We start from the raw sequence: 9,197 nt of genomic DNA, 5'->3' as shown, positions 1-9,197 counted from the left end.
GGGAAGATTAAACCCGAGTACATTAGGGTTTATGAGAAAGGTTTTCACAATTTGGTTTATTTTCTTGAGGATTTTGAGGAAGAGCACGTTAGAATCATCCTTAGTCGCATACATGGAGGAAACATGTATTTAGACAAGTCACATACTATCACCAAGGAGGCTATTCATGTTGTGACCGGATTCTCCCAAACCGACGAAGTTCCCAAATTTAGGAAAATCTTGAAGGATACTGTTATTGAACTGACAAAGACCACTTATGATGGTTGTTCTATATTTGTTAATAACATTAAAGATGAAGGAGTCAAATATGCTACAATTGTTATCAGTTATAGGATATTTCATTCCATTTGAATGAATAGTGTGCCATCGGCTATCGTACATGTTGCCTACCAGATGATGAAGGAAAATGTAGATTATGATCTATGTGAGGCAATGCGTAGTCAGTTAATGTTGAATCTAGAATCATTCAATAAGGACAACAATCAAAAGTTCAAGTATGGGAAAAATTTGATCAGTTTGTTTTTCTATTTTCAGAACTTTATTCCTGGTATTGGAGACATACAATGGTCAAAAGATACACTTGTTTTAGCCCAGATTAGGAATAGTAGAAAGGATGTTAAGAACACATTTCCAATTTCCATGAATAGGTATTTTAATAAATTTCAAAGGAAAATGAGTATGAGATTGAGGTTTTCAGATGAAGTGGTCAAACATTTTGAGAATGGCATTTGTTTCACAGTAACCACCGATTTCTGCTTAATGGAGGCTATAGAACGCAAAGAAGAAGAAATGGAGCAAATGAGTTATGAAGTCAGTTATGACTTATTGATCAGTTATGCCAACAACCTCTTGGCATCACCTAAGGATACCAAGAAGAAGAGACTGGGTACATATCAAGAAAGAATTGCACAGGCACAACTCAGAGATGTGAAGGAGAAAAAGAAGAAAGATGATCAAGCAGTTTCTATCTCAATCAGTACTAGAGTAACAAGAAGTGTTCAAACCAAGAAGGAACCAGAACCAAAGGTGTATGAAAAGAAGCCAAATGCCACTAGTAAAAGAGGCAAACATCTTGTTACAATAATAACCCAAGGAAATAGAGTCTGAGGAAGAAACAAAGAAGTTGAAGGAAATTGGTAAGAAATCTAAACTAGTAGAGGAAATCCCCAAACAAAATATTCCTATTGATATTGCATCTTTCAAGCCAATGAGTCATTTTCAGAGGGCTCTTAAAACATTAAAAAGAAAGCAATTTGATGATATAAAGGATTATTTTGATTCTTTTGATGAGATTCAAAAACAAGAAGTAGTACAAGAGGTAATTAACTACCTATGTCAATATAACCAGTTACCACATGAAATTCAAAAGGAAAATTTTGATTCTTTAAATTTAATTCTAGAAAATAAATGGAAGTTGATCATAGATTAAGAACAAGAGATTATAGATAGAATTTTTGTTCAATATTTTCCTGAATTGTCTCATGAAGAATTATTAGAAATGCTTGGTAAACACAAAGGACAATTTAATACAAGAACAAGGAGACTGAGACTATTAGAAGGAAAAATTCAGGTAGTAGAAGATGATACTCATCGAGTTGCTAAAGATATTTAGAAAATGAATGAACAATTAAAGAATTATCACAATAAACCTGATTAGACTGAAATCAGAGCTCCACCAAAACTGGAAACTGAAGAAATAGTTGCACTGGATGAAATCTACACTGACAAGGATAAGGGTGACACTATTTCACCACCTGTCATATTTTTTGTTGATGAAACTAAAGATACTGTTAATACAACTGGTACCAATAATGAACTGGTTAAGGAAAAAGAATAGGAACCAGATATGGTTGAGGACCAGAAACTAGAGGAAGAACCAGCTATTGAACAAAGTGTGGACATGAAACCACCACTGATAAAGGAACATACTGTTGATAGTCACATACCACTATTCATTACACCAACACAGAAGGAACAGACAGAGACAGGGAAAGAGAAACCAGAGAAGAATTCAAAAGAGAAACATGATGAAGAGAAGAAAACAAAGGAGAAGAACAAAACCTTGATCGATGATGATGATGAGGACTCCATGAGTATTAAAGGTCCTATAGATATGGACAATCTGAGTTCCACTGAATTAATGGAGATTACTACTGCTATGCAATTTTGAGCACAAAAGAAGAGGTTGAAAGAGCAGAAATGATAAGCAGAGACCATTCAAACTGCTGTTGAAATTTTGCCAAGTCTCTTATCGGAGATTGATACAGATAATAAAGCCACCCCTATTGCTAAGCTTGGACAATTAGTTGTTGATGCCAGTGAACAACTAAAATCACTTGAAGAGGCAGCTCATGATTTAGCAGAAAAAGATTACAGGAAGAGAAGGGGAGAACAATTGATTTTAAAAATTGACAAAGGTAAGGTTGCTTTAACAGGGAACAAAGATCTTTTGAAAATCGGAATAGAAACTGGTGGTAAAATTGTGGCCACTATATCTAAAGTATCATTATTCTGTTTCAACTTAAATAAAAAGAGAGAAGATACAGAGAAGCAACTAGAAAGGATAAGTGATGCATACATATCGATACAAGATTCCAATTTGAATTTTGGTAAATTTGTTGATGCCTTACAACACATATTAGAAGTTTATGATTTTGAACAAGTGAAGTGGATAAGATCCTTGAAGGAGCTGAAGAATCAATTAATTTTGAAAGTTGAAATCTTATAGAGAGCATACAACGAGTCTGAAGCAATTTTACCTACCCCAGAGATGAGCACTGTTGATGCTATGGAAGAATTTGCTGCATAGAATTTGACCCATGTTGAAATCATTGAGACACTATTAGAACATGGGACAATTACGTTAAGCAGTTAAAGTTTCATTTCAATGATTTTTTCTTAAGAATTGCATTATAAAGACCTTTAAAACTTTTATCTCTATATATACATGCAATTTTTGGTGACAACTTTTGATGTAATGTCTATATTTTACTTCTTTATTTGTCATTGTTGTCAAAGGGGGAGTAATATATGTGAAATTTCTTGTATGTAATCATGTATGATGTCAAAGGGAGAATCTTATGCTAACGGGGAGTCTTTAAAGTCTCTACATTTTTGTAAGCACACTTAGTTGTCAAAATTTTCCTTAGTGTTGCCATCAATGCTAAAGGGGGAGAATGTTGGCTTGATGATGATTTTTGTATTTGATGACTTCATGTGTTGTCATTGATGGCACATATATGTTCTAATTATTATAGTCGTCTTACTATACCAGTTAAGGTAAATTGGTACTATTGAGTCATTGTATTGTTAACCGGTATGAAGATGTCTAAACCCATGTATGTAGATAAGTCAATTGGTTTTGATCAGTTCCAAAGTTATCAGTTTGAGATGCAGCAGATAAAGTCAAGAAGGAGCGTGGAGACAATTATCCAATATAAATTCAAGTGAATCAGTATGTGAGTATTGAAGTGGTCAACACTTAACCGGTATTGGTGTTCTAACCAATTTCCTAGTTTGTGTGATGAGTTATCATCGGTTGTGATCTGTTACCACTGATCGACACTATGGCGGTAATTTGTGTCATGTTAAGGAAGATTGTCCAGATTCATTGAACTTAGGAAATTGTGTGAAGGTTTAGGAGCCGACATGAAATCTAATATCTATAAAAAGACATTATGATGAGATATTTGATATAGTAGAAACAAGTTATGATATGAGTTGGAGTTGATGCAATTTATTGAAGCAGTTGCAAAGTATGTCAGTGATACAATAATGTATGCACAGAAAAGGATCTAAACCAACAGAAGGTGCTATTCTTATATCATTCCCACTATTGTTCTCTAATAACTACAACAATAAAATCCCTTAACCGGGTAAGCTCTAACAAGATTCATTGTATAAATCCTCTAACAAGGTGATTCATTGATTTAGATCTAAACCCTCCACTAAGGTTACCTTTAACTAGGTATATCTCATAATAGAGCTTGAGATCTCTAACAGGATCTTCTCCTAACAGAGCATTTGTAGACCTTAACCGGTTAGTTATCTATTTATGTAGATAGTTAACTTGTGAGTTCCATCTCACTATGGTTTTTCCCAGTTGGGTTTTCCACGTATAAATATTTGTGTTATGGTGAATGTTTTGCTTATGGTGAATGCTTTTATAACACTTTGGATTAGATGCAAAGTCATTGGTAAATTAGTTAAATGTTTTTACCGGTCTACAATTAAAGTGTTACTGTTTTTACTTTCAGTGATTCACCCCCCCCTCTTAGTGCTTTATAAGTTTATCAAATATGAGGTATATTAGCTTCCATCATCACGGTTCTAGTTGCATCAAAAATATTTGTGTTCTTCCTTTCCACAAATCCATTTTGCTTAGGTGTCCAAGGTGTGGACAACTATTTCCTTGTCCCATTCTTCTCACAATAGTTGTTAAATTCACCAGATATGAATTCTCCACCCCGATCTGACCTTAAGTATTTAATCTTCAATCCTATATATGTCTCAACTTTAGTTATAAAGATTCGAAACTTTGCATATTCTTTAGACTTGTCCCTTAGAAAATTAACCCATATCATTCTAGAATAATCATTAGTGATTAACATGAAATATATATCACCCTGAAATTTTTTTATTCTTGCAGGACCACACAAATTAGTATGAATAAGATCAAGAACATCATTAGATTTGTCTTGTATACTCTTAAAAGAAATCCTGACTTTCTTTCCCATTTGACATTCCTTACATATCGGATTATAGGGCTTTACAATCTTAGGTATATCTCTAACTGCCTTAGTAGAATTGATCTTCACAATGAAATCAAAATTCACATGACACAACCTCTTATGCCATAGACAACTCTCATCAATTTGTACAATCAAACATGTCTTCTCACAAGAGTTCAAATGAAAGATATTACCTTTAGTCTATGTACCAGTTGCAATTTCCAAACTAGATATGTTGATAATCTTGCATTTTCCATCCTTGAACTGTAACTGAGATCCCTTATCCACCAATTGTCCTAAACTCAAAATATTATGCCTGAAACCTTCAACATAATAAATAGTATCAGTGTTATGCTTACTGTCTAATGATATTGTTCCTTTCCCTTGATCATGCATGCTTTGTCATCTCCAAATCTAGCCAAAACACCATCAAATTCTTGTATAGATAAAAACTTCCTTTTATCTCTAGTTATATGATGTGAACATCCACTTTCAATTACTCATTCATCCTTGTCTTCAATTTTAGCAGCAATGGCCTTCTCTTTAGGTACCGAATCATCTTCCTTGATAGCCAAAAATACCCATTCCTTTTTGTTACCGGATCTACTAGTTGAATCTTGTGTCATTTCATCATCAGAATCAATCACACCTTCCTCATTTGCATAGTAGCATGATTTGTCTTTGTTTTTCTTGTACTTATGCTTGTTTCGATAATCATGGTTAGGCCTAAAAGATATTCTAGCTTTTTCTTCAAATCTTAAAATCCTTTCAGGATATATAGATGCAAAATGACCTATCTTATTATATGCAAAGCATTTAAAAGGTGATTTTCCTTCATACTTACTTCTTGCCAGTCCTTTAGGTACTCTTCTAGCAAATGAGGCTTCAAGTTGCTCAAACTTTTCATCTTCTTTCTTCATATCCTCTAGTTCCTTCGCATATAAAGCTTTCCAATCACTCTTGCCGATAGATGATGTAGATGGATGAAAAGGAGGTTCAGATTTAACAGCTCTAGAAGGTCTAAATTCCTCAACTTCAAAAGCAGATAATTTCCCAACAAAGGTATCTCTATTAATAGAGGTGTTTTCTATAGTTATGAGCTCATTAATTACAGTAGCCTTCATCTTGTAAGCTAGTGGCAAAGCTCTCAGTACTTTAGAGACTATTTCATCTTCGCTCAGAGATCCACCACAACATTAAATTCCCAAAACAATCTCATTAACTCTCTCCATAAAAGTAGTAATCATTTCATCTTCTTCCATCTTCAGAATTTCATACCTTAGTCAGTAACCATCAAGTTTACAAATTTTAATAGTAGGGTCACCTTCATTTAAAGTCTCCAATTTGTCCCATATAGCCTTTGCAGTTTATTTATCAGTTAGTCCCATAATTTGTTGATCAAAAAGTGCACACAAAAGGGCTTCTCTAGCTCTACAATCATTCTCAATCTGTTTATCTAGACCAGCCAGAGGAGGTTTGCCAGATGTGAGATTAAATGATGTAACACCATTCTTAAGTGATCTCCCAAATCTCCTTTCCAAGACATATCAAATGAGTCTCCATCTGAATCTTCCATACCCTATAATTTGTTCCATCATGCCTAGGAATTTCTCTTCAGAAAATAACTCAGATAACTAGAGGACAACTGAGAGGGGGGGGTGAATCAATTGTCACCAGATTATACAACTTTAAGCATTTAAATCCTTATTACCGCAACACATAAACTTAATACTAGAATGACTAATAAAGCATTTAAACATAAACATAAATCACAAAACAGTTACCATCCATCCATAACACATGACCCCAAGATTTGTATGTGGAAAACCCAGTAAAGGGAAAAACCATGGTGGGAAGCCTACCCATAGTTAGATAATACTTCTGTAGTAAGTATGTGATTATGATATGAGGGGCCCACATATGTACAAAGACAAACAACCTGGCATGTACTACTCATCATAAAAAGGAGCCTCACTAACTACATAGACATCAGACTACATTCTAGACATAAGAGTGAATTGCAAGTATAGCATCTCCTATGCCTGAGTATAGTTCCGGTTAAGCTCAATACCATAGGCCTTTAACCTCTCTTACAAACCCAATTCTATAACCTATGATTGACCAAACCTTCTGCATATGATTACAACATTATTCACACATAGATCATCTCATAACCTTGACCTAATAAACCATGATCTACAAAGAGATCTTACATCATATTTATACCAACCTGAGACCTGAACAATTAGGTCGGCCACCTAAAAGATAATACAATAAATTCATAGCATAAACCCATAATCTAATGATCAACTAGGTCATCTTAGGTTGAAAACAATGTAAACCAATCATTAAATCTTTCTGGTAATGCATCAGGAACATCCTCCAACACGTTAGAGAAATTGGTCCATAACCTAGATAACATCGGACCCAAAATAGGTCCCCATAAACCAAATCCAACACCATCGATGAACTAGAACCCAGACAAGATAACTAATAGTATCTTGAAAGCCATCTAGAAGTTGCACCAACACCACTTATCATGTGCATGAAAATATCTTCAACAAAGCTATGCCGATAAAACCCTTACCGGTGACCGAAAGGCTTACTAGAACAAATGATAGCTTCCGAGTCATCAAATCCCAAACCAATTGATCATGAGACACATTTGAATAGCATGAGTGACAGATCCAAACTAATTCCATAAACCAAAGCATATCAAATCAGTTCATAATCAACCACTCTATTGGAACCAATCAGAAACCTGTAAACAACCAAAACAACTGGTGTTGCCATAAATGACAAAACATCAATGAAACACATAATAAATTCCAAATTTACATCATGACTTAGGCAAACCCCTATTCCCAACCCTTTTCTTCTTATTTCTATGTGTAGGAAACATGTGCGTTGTTGTACTTCTGGAATTAAGCTTTATTTGTAGAGATGGAAAAACCCTTTTGGATTTGCGAAAATTTTGAAGGACCGATAGGAGGGCCCCCTTGTTTGGTCACATGGTCCTTGTAACTTTTGTCGGATTTCATGGAGCATATTTGAATCATCTGAAAATTCTTAGATCCAAGTGTATGACTGAATCCCAAATCTGTAGCTCGCCGTTTTACCTATTTTGATCTTAAATTCCACTAGTTTTCCTATTCAACTCACAAAACAGGGTCAAGCACATTCCAAACTCAACTAAATCTACTTAGAATTTAGTCCTTGCATCATATAGGATTGGATCTAGTGGATTCAATCCCTCTTTTGATTTTAAAGTTTCTCCAAGTGAAAATTGAGCTTAGTTAAATTCTTCCACCCCTCAAGTGGCGATTTGGCTAAGCCCCCAATTTTCCACTTTACACCAAGAAGCCAAATCTTCCGAGAAATTACCAAATGACCATCAACATCACATACATACCTATCTTCCACTTCTTCTCAATATACCACATCTGAACCAAACCAGACCACAATATTTGACATCAATGACAACATATGACATAATGCTAACATAAACAGGGTGTTCATTCTTAAAACCAAACAAAAAAAGTCTTACATGAGATGCTTCATGGTCAGAATGAGATGCAACATTTATATATGTCTTATATGGGGTTACACATTCTTGAAACTACACAAAACAAAGTCTTATGGGAGTTGTTCTTCAAACTAGGCATATCTTTGTCTTACAAAGGGTGTTCATTCTCAAAACTAGAGAAAACAAACTCTTATATGAGATGCTTCATTCACGAAACCAGACACATTTGGATTTTTCATTTCATAACTTATATAGGTTGTCACATGCTTGGAACTAGAATTTTTTTTTTATATTGGATGCTTAACTCTTGAAACTAGATAGTTACATATACAACAGGATGAGTGGAACTAGCAAAACATAACTAGACTATTCCTACTCTCCTCCCCAATGTGGATCACCCAACAAAACACAACTAGCCCATGGCATCGATTTTCTCTCTTTCTCTTCTTCTCATGGATCACCTAGTAAAACACAACTAGAATGTGATATCCATGTCTCTTATTTATTATCTCCATGACCTCATAGCTTGGTTGTTTGTGGTTCATGGTTTGATGCATGCTCTTTCCCTTTTTTATGTGATCACTTGTGTCCTTATGATGGCAGTTCAAGAATGATATTTGTGGTTGAGACATTTTGATTATTGAGGTCTCTTTGTATAGTTGACTTGAGGTTTTGTTTTGGTTTTCAACTTTTGTGTTGTGTGTCTTTTGCCTTTTGTCTTTTTTGCGTTTTTGTTTTTGTCTTGTTTTTTGTGCCCATTCATGTGATTGTGTGAGCTAAGATCCTAGGATTGGGGACTTGGTTCCTCAAAATTATTGATGTCTTATACTCCTTGTGATATTGCTCCTAATTTCTCCTCTCTCTTATCTTTCACCTACTTTACCATGATTATTTGCATAGGTTTATATTCTCATTAAAGTGGGGGCTAAAGGTAGCATCAT

This window comes from Cryptomeria japonica, chromosome 9, assembly GCF_030272615.1.
Source record: "Cryptomeria japonica chromosome 9, Sugi_1.0, whole genome shotgun sequence".
NCBI lineage: Eukaryota > Viridiplantae > Streptophyta > Pinopsida > Cupressales > Cupressaceae > Cryptomeria > Cryptomeria japonica.
The sequence above is the reverse complement of the archived record's forward strand: the minus strand, read 5'-3'. Positions refer to the sequence as shown.